The sequence below is a fragment of the Dryobates pubescens genome, chromosome 12 (genome assembly GCF_014839835.1).
Source record: "Dryobates pubescens isolate bDryPub1 chromosome 12, bDryPub1.pri, whole genome shotgun sequence".
Lineage (NCBI taxonomy): Eukaryota > Metazoa > Chordata > Aves > Piciformes > Picidae > Dryobates > Dryobates pubescens.
This window is the reverse complement of record NC_071623.1, coordinates 14,381,167-14,391,700: the sequence shown is the minus strand read 5'-3', so window position 1 is coordinate 14,391,700 and position 10,534 is coordinate 14,381,167. Positions and strand designations below refer to the sequence as shown.

General features: G+C 57.2%; 1 protein-coding gene across 1 annotated transcript in view; it reads left to right on the top strand.

Annotated features, from left to right (window-relative positions):
* The first annotated feature begins 2,454 nt into the window (after positions 1 to 2,454).
* BCOR (BCL6 corepressor) overlaps positions 2,455 to 10,534 on the top strand; it is a 58,553-nt gene continuing 50,473 nt past the window's right edge. The window contains exon 1 of the mRNA XM_054165833.1: positions 2,455 to 2,987. The gene's annotated coding sequence lies outside the window, so the exon portion shown is untranslated. The remainder of the gene's footprint in view (positions 2,988 to 10,534) is intronic.

Genomic DNA, 10,534 nt, shown 5'->3' with positions numbered 1-10,534 from the left:
CAGCTGCATGCCTGTAACTCACGTATGTTCAGTCTAATAACTTTTAATGTCTAGCCCTAAAACATCTTTATAAAAAATAGCTTTACAGTGTAATACGCCAGGTGTCTGTCTGCTTGTTACCAGAGATTAAAAAAAAACGTGTTGGGAGCCTTTTCAGATGCGTGGTCTGATGCCGTGTGGAATCAAACTGGGCCACTGCCGGGAGCCATGCAGGGGCCCCGATGGCCGGCATGTCGGGACTGCAGCACGACGGCCGTACTCGGCCGCTCTCCGGTCTCCCTTTCGAGGAAACCTAGCGGTGCGGATGGAGTTTCGGGTTTCAGATGGTGGATATTTCACTTCTGTTTCGAGAAGAGAGAGTTTTTTAGGAGAGTCGTAGTGAAAACCTGAAGGCCTATGACGGTAGTTTCATGAAATGCCATACCAAGCTTTTGGCCGTGATCAGTCTACATGTGCGAGTGTGTGCGCGCTCTATGCGTCCCCGTACCCAAGCATCTAGCAATACCCCCGAGGTGGCTTAGACTCTCGTTAAAAAACTTCTCGATTTTTTTTTTCCTTACTTGAGGAGGAGGCTTTGGTAGGGATAATTTTCGGGAATTCCTGTTTTTCTCTCTTAGGAGATAAGCAGCGGCGGCGGAGGGCAGGCAGCCCGGGCAGTCCTGCTCCGGCATTGAATACTTAACCGCCCTGCTTGCTTGTGTGCTCTCGGCGAGGAAAGCTTTTACAGCTCTCAGCGTCTCTGCAGCCTTTTTCCTACAGGGTCCTAAACATGGCGATTAAAAGTCTCCCCCGGGGCGAACTGTCCGCGTTAATCGCCTGGTGTTTGGCTGGCAGTAGCTCCCACACGGAGGGGCGGCCAGAAGGGCTAGATACGGCGCCGGCGACGAAACTCTCGCTTCCCCGGGAAGGCGCCAGCGGTGCGGGGGAGCTACGGGGCCGCGGGCCCGGCTGGCCCTGCGGCCGAGGCTGCCCCTGGGCCCCCCCCAGGAAAGCTGCGTGAGACGGAACTTGGGAGTATCGGCGGAGATGGGCGTTATGAACGTGAAATTTACGAGTTGAGCCCAGCCAAAAGTTGCATTGCCAAAGTAAATAGATGCAGCCGATAACTACCAGCCCGGAGATTAAAGGGCTCCACAACCCGGACAGAAATCTTAAAGCAGCCGTAGAAATACCAGGGAGGGAAACGACGCTTCAGTGGCCACCCCACCCCGCGCTGCCACACAATTCACACACGGTAAAAATGGTGTTGAAGGGCTGCCGAAACCGCATCAGGCGAAAACACGCTTTAATAAGGTCTCCCCCTACGCCCTCTCCGCCCCGCTCAATGCGGACACTGAGAAACGAGTGGCTTTTTTTTCCCCGTCCCGATTCAGAGCTCAGAGAAGCTGACCGGGGGGAATCAAGGAAATCAGTACATCTGAGCTGCGGACCACGCGAAGTTAGGGGGAAGCGAATGGAAACCAGATTTGGGTCGGCGGGGGAACCCCTCCACGAGTGGGCGGCTGCGGACGAAAGGGTCCGTGCGCCCTGTGTCCCTTGCGTGGGTTAGAACGTCTGCGGGTCCCGAAGCAGAGGGGATGCTCTTGTATGACGGGGGTAATCCATAGTTGGGGTTCTGGGTAGGGGCGCGGGCTGTAACTGGTGGGGGGGGTTAGGGTGCGGCGGACCGCGCTTTGGGAGAGAGGGGTGGAACGGACGGGGGCGTTCGGTGGAGGTGCTGGGGTCGATCGGGGCGGCGGGAGGCAGCACTACGGTGTAAGTCGCCACGGAGCCTCGCAGCAGTATCTACCAGCGCCGCCGCTGCCGCCGCCGCCGGGATTTTGACAGCTTGGCGGAGCGGAGTGAGCGGAGCTTTATGGTAATTGCGGTTCTCCACTGGCCTTCTGGGTAGCGAGCGAGGGGAATATCGGGGGGGGGGGGGGGGGGGGGGGGGGAAGGGGGAGAGGGAAGGGGGGGGCAGAGGGGGCGGCTTTCCTCTCCCTGCCGGCCGGGGAGTGCGGAGTTCCCCTGGGGCGCCGCAGCTTTGCAGCGACCTGTGCCAGCCGCGGGGAGCAGGCAAGGCGAGGGGCTGGCGGTACAGTGTGGGGGGGAAAATCAATCAGATAGGGTAAGGGGTGAATATCAGGCAAGCCCTGCCTGGGCAGGAAAACGCAGCCAGGGGAGGGGGAAACTTGCAGAGGGAAAAAGCGGTGGCGGCGCTGCTGCTGCTGCTGCTGCTGCCGCCGCTGCTGCTGGCGGCGGCTCCCTCGGTGCAGCGCCTGCCCGGGGGGAGGGGAAGGGAGGGGAGGGGAGGCGGCGGCTGGAGGAGGAGGAGGAGGAGGAGGGAGAGAGGGAGGGGGATGCGAGGGGAGCGCAGCGTGCAGCAGACGGAGCCCGGTCTCCCAGCGGCAAGGTGAGGAAGAGCGGCTTTCCCGGCGGACTAAAGAGGGGAGGGGGGGAGAGAAAGAAAAAGAGAGAGAGAGGAGGAGAAGAGGAGGAGGAGAATTAAATCCCCAGCCACACACACACACAAAGCCGCGGCGGCCAGGGCACGGGAGACGGCGGCGCAGGCGAGATGTGGGGAGAGCCGCGCTCGCCAGCGCAGGAACTTCGCCCGGAGCAAACCAGCAACATGGCGCTGCCAAACCAGAGCCGGCAGCCGGAATAAGCATCGTGGGTTGCCGCTCCCGCTGCTGAGCCCAGTCTAGCCGAGAGGCGAAGCCCTTTCAGTGGGCACCTGCCCCGTCGGCGGAGGCGGCGGCCGCGCTTCTGCTCCTCGCGTCCTGCAGCACCCTGCCTTTCCGCACCCTTCACTGGCCCGTCCGCGCCGGGGCAAGCCGTGGTATACGCATCCACGGAAAGGGGGAGGGCGATCGGGAAACTTTTCTCGCCTCTCCCCGCCACCCTCGGCGGGATTGCCCTTCCCAGGAGAGCAGCAGGGCGAGACGACGGTGTGGGGACCCACAGCACGGACCGCGCACGCCGCAGTCCAGCGGCGCGACGGGAAGGTCAGTACTTCGCCAGGCGACCGGCTTCCGTGTGGGGAGCGCCCGGTCTCCGCTGGGTCCCGCGGTGATCGGGCGGTCGAGGGGCTCTGCCGGCCCCGCCGCGGAAACGGCAGCGCAGCGGCGATGCCACGGCCGAAAGTTACGGCGCGGGGCAGCGAGGCTCGGTCGGTGAGTGGGAGGCGGTGAAGGGGTGGAGAGGGGTCTCCCGGTGCGGCTGCGGGGGGGGCGGTGGCAAGTTTGCAGGCAGTTGCTTGTAAAGACGTCTGTCTGGGGCGGCGTAGGTGGAAGCTGCCGATCGCGCTGTCGGCTCCGGTGCGCTTGTGGTGGTGTTCCCGTCGTCTTGCACTTTGCGATCGGGAAGGCGCCGGGCAGCGCCTGTGCAGGGCTCCCTGGGGATGAAGCGAGCGAGCAGCGGCGCTGCCGACTCGTGGAGCGGGAACGGCGCCGGGAGGGACGGTCTTCGCGCTACCAACCGAGAGCAGCGGGCGGTCCGGAAGGGAGCGGGCAGGTGAGTGGCGGGGAGAGCCAGCTAAGGGCTGCCTTCGCCTAGCCAGGAGAGCCTGGGGCTCCGCTTCCCCCCACCCCGCGCTTCCCCTTCCCTCCGCCTCAGCGGGGCGGGCACCGTCGTGCACGTGGGGCAGGGCGGCCCGGGGCTTTCCCGTGCGCGGAGCTGTGCTGGCGTGAGGTCCGGCGTGACACGGAAGTTTAGTCAGCCCTAAAATGTAGTTTGTAGTAGGAGTGCGAGCCGGAGGGAGGCTCGGGGCTTGCCATCAAAGGGCCGTCCGGGGGCGGGGGGGACGGCCAGGCATCGAGGCAGCGGAGGCTGCTTTGTGAAGCTGGGGCCAAGTGGGGCGTCTCTGCGCAGCATATGAGGCATGCATTTGATGTTCGCGGAGAGAGTCCGGGGGCGAGGGCTGCGCGGCGTTCACGTTCCTCTTTCTCGATTTTTTTTTTTTTCAACCCCCTTTCCCTCCTTGTTTCCGCAATGTCTGTCGGATCCCGGGTTTGGTGATCGCGGAGGGAGCGGGGGGGCGAAGAGCACTTCCCCTCCCCCTTCCCCTCCCCCGACTGAAAAAAAAAAAAGCGGCCGGGCCGTAGTGAGCGGTGTAAAACTGACAAAGTGTGGGGACTGGCTTTAGTGGTATCGCCTCGGAGCTCCTCGCAGCATTAATTCCCACTAATGAATCTTTTCCAGAAACTCCGTTCATTGCTTTCATCTGCTCTTTAGAGCCTGCAGCTTTTGTATTCGTGTTTGTATTAAAAGGAAAAGAGGGGTGTGTGTGTGTGAGCCCGGCCCGCACCATATAGCGTTAGCCTCGTAGCAAAGCTCGGATTTTCTAAAGGTTTCTATTAACTTTCTTTTCCCCCTCCCCGCCCTCTCCCTTGGCTCTACGGCGGGGGGTGGCCGGGGACAGTCGAGCCCCGCCAGGGCCGCTTGGGAACAAAGCTGGGGACGAGAGCGGGTGGGCGGTGCGGGATCTCGGGCCCCGGGGCAGCTTCCGCGCCTCCCGTCGGTGGCTCCGTCGTGCGCGGGCCGCCGCCGCCGTCCGCGTTTCTCCCGCAGCTTCGTGGGCGCCGCTGCCCGCCGAGCCCGGCGTTTCTGCGCCCTTCGGCCGCGGTTCTCGCCCGTTTTCGTCCCCGAAACGGTGGTGCTTGTCTATCTGTCTGAAGCCCGGGGCCGTCGCGCTTGCGACACACCGATTTATTTCCTTTCGGTTCTGCTGTCCGAGTCGCTGTTTTTTCTTTTCATTCCTTCCCGAGAGGTAGCCAGCGCAGCGCTCACCCTAATTGCTTTTAGGAGGATTAGGAGCAAATTCCTCTCCCCCCCGCGCCGCCTTCCCCCTCCCTCCCCCGCCCCCCCGGCTTGCCTTCGCGCGCCGGGGTTGCAGTTTATCCCTGGTGCAGTTCTTTGAATTGCTGTCACAAATAGGTGACTCAGAGTTAATTAGGAAGTATGCACCGGATCAATGGGCTGCACAGCTCATTAGTTATTCCCCAGCCTTTTGCAGCATTGGACCTCCGGCTCCTCGCCCCGTATACCTCTTTAATACGCAACCCAGAGGGCTGGCAAGGAGCAGGGAGCACGGGAGTACTCCGGGTGAGGGGGGGGCTGGGTGTGAAGGGGCGTGATGAATACGGACGTTGAAGTTTCCAGGTTGGGAGGTTGCGTGTGAACGAGCGGCCGGGTTCCCTCCTGCTTATTTCCCCCCCTGCCCCTCCCGCCATGGCTATCAAACCTGCCTTAGCTCACGGGCGTGGTGGGCTCTCGACTGCCCGGAGGTCGGAGGGATGAGCCCGTAATGTTACCAAAAACAAACAGGCACGGGAAAAAAAAAGGGGGTGGTGGTGTTGTTAAAAAAAACCCTCAATGTGTGTTTATTGGAGCGTACGCTGCGAGAGCAGACAAAAATCTCATTTGTCAGGCATGAAGGTGGGCTGTGTGGAAGGCTATAAATACACCGGGGAGGATTGTATCGCGGTCACTTTTCTGTTCTTCGCCATTTCTAAGGTGAGTGGTGGAGGCTGAGGGACGGGGCAGGGGCTTCTCCTGGTATTGTTTGTCCGTCTGTGATAGATCGGTCTAGACAGCCGCTCAGGCTCCCTGCGAGCTCAGGAACTGGAGCCTGAAAGGGAGAGTGGGGGAGTCGGAGAGGAAAAGGTCACCGCGATTTTTTTTTTTTTTTTTTGGTGGCGATGGTTGTTAACCCTTAAAGCCGAGAGAGGATCGGGGATGGCTGCTCGGGCCCGGAAGGGGGATTGCAGGAGTAGCAGCGGCAGCAGGGATGCTGCCGGAGCCGGGAGGGACAAGGCAGCGCGCTTCGGGCCCCAGGCGTTGCCCCATCCATCTAATGGCTTTATAAGAGCTGCTTCCCACAACAGGGGAAGAGTTCACTAAGCGAGCGCCAGATTATTTCGTTCCCAAGAGTCTTCTCTCTCTGGAAACTCTGAAGAGCGCTGGGCGCCAGGGTCAGGCCGTCGCGGGGCCGGGGAAGCCATCGCAGCCCCTCAGGCTCGGGGTCGAAGGGGCTCCTGCGGCGGTCGGCGGGCGAACACCGTTGGCGGGGCGGCTGTCCGCCTCCCTCGGCCCTCCTGTGGCCCCCACTCTCCCTCCGTTCCTGCGTGTTGCAGTGGAAACACTACGGTGGTGATTCCCGGCCCCGCGGTGGTGGTGGTGAGTTTCTGCCGCTGCATTCAGGTCCCATCAGTTTCTCTCCCGGCAGTTCGGCAGCCTTTGCCACACGGGACCACGCGTATGCTCTCAGTGTGGGTTAGCCGTCGGCCTGTGCCAGTGCATGCAGAAGCCGGGCATACTTGGCTTGGGGGCTCTGCAAGCCCACGGGGGCATGCAGACCTCGTGGGATGCAAGGGCAGGTGGAGAGAGGGGGTCCGGGTTGGGGCTTGGGTGGGCCAGGAGTTATTTGTGGCTCCTTCATGCGTTTGTGCTTCCTTTTGTACTGAGCCATCCTTGTTGGATGAGATGCAATTGTGGCGTGCAAGCCTGGGCGGTACAGGTTAAAAGCAGTTAAGGCTTTAGAGCGATAGATAAAAGCTGGGTTTGTTGGATTCGCCTGCAGTGCAGACCATTCCCATTCTTCTTTGTCTGAGCCTTGGTTCCGGGCTCTACAGCACTACTGGAAATGCTTCTGAGTAGTCCATGCAGCGAGGGCAGCAGGCAGCTCAGCGCTTATTTACACGTCACATCTAAATACATCTCTAATTAGATAGAAGCAATGCCGGAAATGGCAGATTTGTTGTATATCTAATAGAAACCAATGCAAACATACTCAACAGGGTTTCCCTCTCTTCTAACCTCTCCCCCCTGCCCCATCCTCCCCCCAAAAAAAGATCAGTAAAACCAAGCTAGTAATCTGAGACTGAACAGCAATTACTTCTCCCATTTGAGTGTATTATAAACCACATTGGCAAATGTCTCTATTCTAATATTTAAAGCAATACTTAAGATGTGTGAACTGAATGCCCAAATATGGACTGGGTCTTGAAACAATAGTGGTGCCTTGGCTTTATTCCTGATCTGGTGGACAATCCAGGCTCCTTGTCATGCACTGCATCTGCCTTTACCAGGATGTGCTGAGAGCTGCAGCTTCTCAAACACTGTGAAATTGTTTTTTTTTTTCCCAACCTCATGATAATTCTCTAAGGTTACTAAAGTAGCCAGGATCCCCTAACAGGGATGCTAGAGGCAGGGATACTAAACTCCAGGTATAGTCCTGCACAGCCCACACAAGCAAACTTTGTGGATCTGTGCTGCTGCGAGACAAGACAAAGTTGTTGACATGCTTTCAGGCCTCCATTTGCGAAGGAAAAGGACCCAGGCCACCACAGCCCAAAATGAGTGATGTGCATACCAAAGTAGTCTTAGCAATCTGTGGCTGTCGTTTAAAGGGTCTCTCAACTTTGACCGGTGGGTGGCCCCTGCAAAGGGCAAAAAGCCTGCTCCAGCTCAGGTCGTAACTCTAGCAGCCACACTGCCCTTGGAGTAAATTTGTGCTCGGCAGAGAGGAGAGATGTGCTCTGATTTCTGCACGTCTTGACAAAGGTGTGGGCTCAACTGCAGTGCAGTTGAGTTGCACAGGTGATGTGTGATGAGCTATCTTTCCCCCGAATAGTGCAATAGATCACATTTTAGTGGGGGTTTAGAAAGAGGAGCATGAACCTGAGTTGAATGCTTCCTTCTTAAGCTGGTGTTGCTTTGGAGGGCCTGCTCCCCTCATTCTTGGTTTTGTGCTACCCTGAGTGGTGGAGCCAAACCGCTGGCTGGGGAGAGCCCAGCAAACCCCTTTTAACCAGCGGAGCAGCTCTGTGGCTCCGCGTGTGTTGTGTGTGTGCGCGGGAAGCAGCGCGCACAGGCCTGGGCTGCAGGCAGGGGGAGTCCCCCTGGGCGTGAGCAGCTCCCGTTAATCCTCCTGGCCTTTCAGGGAGCCGGCTTAAAGCAGTCGCTGCTCCGGAGCGATGTGTCCCTCTGACCCGACCTGCTCGGGTCCCGAGGCTGTGGAGGGCAGGGGTGTCTCTCCCAGGGGAGTGTGTCTTTTGTGGGGATTTCTCCGGAGTGGGCAGCCAGCGCTTCTTTGAATGGCCGGGCCAATGAGGTGGGGACAGAAAAGAGGAGGCCAAGAACTCGTTGTAAATGTAGTTTGAGGAAAGTTCTGCTGCTTTCCAGCAGGGAATTGTTTTTTTTTTCTTGTTTGCTGGACAGCAGTGCTTAGCCGAGCAGACTCCCCCCCCCCCCGGCTCTCTTCCACCACTTAGAAAAGTTAGCAAGTTAGAGTGTGCTTCAGTACCTGCCTGCTTGTTTCCCTGCAACGTTGTCTGAATTATTTGGGACTCTCCCTCTGCCTGCAAGAGCTCCTTGTACCTCAAACCTGTCTCATGAGCTAATAGATTCGGTGTCATGTGATTAGGCATGCAAGGAAGTCCACTTGGAGAAGATCCTGACAGCATGAAATATAATTTGTGATCTGAAAGACAGTTTCCAGTATAATCTCATTATGCACCACAGACTCCCGGTGTTATTTTGTAGAAGGCGGACAATGATCAATTTACATTGACCTGGGGCTGGGCGAGCTTTTAGATGGTAATTGCCATATTGATTTGCATGCAAAAAGAAGACCTGCTAAAATTAAAGACCGGAAGCTAAATTAAACTAAATTTATTGTCTAGGTGCAAACTAAAAGACTTGTTAAAGTCTAGGGTAGACTTGGAAAGCTATGAAATTCAGACAAAAAATTCTCATCCCGATCACTCCGGAAAAATGAATCTACATGAGGGAGGCTGGGGCTGCAAAGACCCCATTGTGAGCAGAGGAACACAAGCCGGGGCTGTTCCGTGTAAGCCCTGACTCTCTAAACAATCAGAGAATAAAATATCTCCTCTGTCCAATGAAAATCTCGTCTTGAATGTTGGGATTGTCGTGCTAAGGAAAACAAAGCTTTATTTGGATAAGACAATTAAAGTGGAAAGCGCAGAATCCACCAGCCACACTGGGAATGGCTCATATAAAGAACTGAGTGTGTTCAATAGAGCGCTGGGGAAAGGGGGAGGCTTGGGGTTGCGCTTGGTGGCTGAGCCTGCACCGGGAAAGCCTGGCATTGTGCTTCCTCTGCCTGCTCCTTGGCCAGGAGGGGCAAGTGTGCTTCCAGGCAAATGTGTTCTCCTTTCCACAGCTCCTGCTCCTCTTGAAGCAATCTCCCACAATCTCCACACCCATGCAGCTCTGCCCTGGGGTTGTTCTCCATGCACTTCCATATGGCCTGTGGTGGGCTGCATCATACCAGTGCTGCCACTCTGACCTTTCTCTTCCAGAGTGTGTTTTGCTTTTCGTTTTTCAGCTGGAGTAGCTCTTTCTCTTGTCCCAGGTGTTCATTTAACACTTGGGAATACCTCACCTAGCAGCCTTGTACATCTTTCAGTATTTACATATTACAAAACATTTGTGTCTCTTATCCTCAGTTGTGAAAGTCAGATCTCCTCCTCCATGGGAGTATCAGAGTAGCTGATGCCTGGCACAGCTGATAGCAGAAAGAAGTATGCATGCACTTGTACAGGCCATAGACACCATTCCAGGGATAGCCAAATAGTGTGGCTGGACCAGGTTCTGTGGGGCTGCTTGTTTCTCAACCACTGCTGTGTTTCCCCTATGCTTCCCAGCAGCAGGATAGGATTGCAGCTGGGGGTCTTCTGGAGAGGATGACTGAGCTTTGTGGGCCTCACCTCGTCATGGCTTGACTAAGGAATTCATCTGTGGTGGCAGGTAGAGACAGAGAAGTGAAATCAAAGCTGGAGGGGTAGCTTCTCGACTCTCCTTGAAATTCATTGAGAACTTGCTAATGGCATGAGGAGGGACGGGCTGAGCTCCTCTTCTTTCTAAGTGGAAATTCCCTCCCTGAGCCAAACTTTCTCCATGTGAAAGCTTCTGGGTATGGAGAGATCCTACAGGGATCCCTGATCCCTGGGAAATCCCCTTTGCTCCCACGCCCCTTAGTGTGCTGGGTTGTGCTGTGCTCTGAGCTTTTTCAGCGTGCTGAAAGCAGTAGGAGGCTGAGCTGCGTATTGCAGGAAGCCCTTCCCACAGGCCGTGGTCCCCCTGGCTCACCTTGCTTTGGCCTGGTTGTGCTCCCCACACAGTGTTTACCTGTCCTCCCATTTCAGTAGTCAAGCACAAAGTGGATTAGCAAAACCCAGTGCAGAATTAAGCAGCCTGATGCGAAGTTATGCTGAGGTCTGCCTGGAGGACTCGCTTGCCCTCCACCTGCAGATCTTCTGTGCTGTGGGCAGGCCAGGGGTGGATGCTTCCTGGGGTCTCCACAGCCCAGTGGGCGAGGATAGAAATAGCTCTGGCTAAAGCTGTGGGCAACAGGGGAAGCCGGAACAATACTTGCAAGCAGGAAGTGATCTCCTGAGCTAAGCGTTTTAATGGAAGTGTAACCTGGCATTGCACAAAAATCCAAGCCAAGGTGCCTGCTGCCAGCTGGGGAGGATGCTGGGCTCAGGGATATGCGTAGGAGGCTGTGCTGTGCCCACGGCAGAGT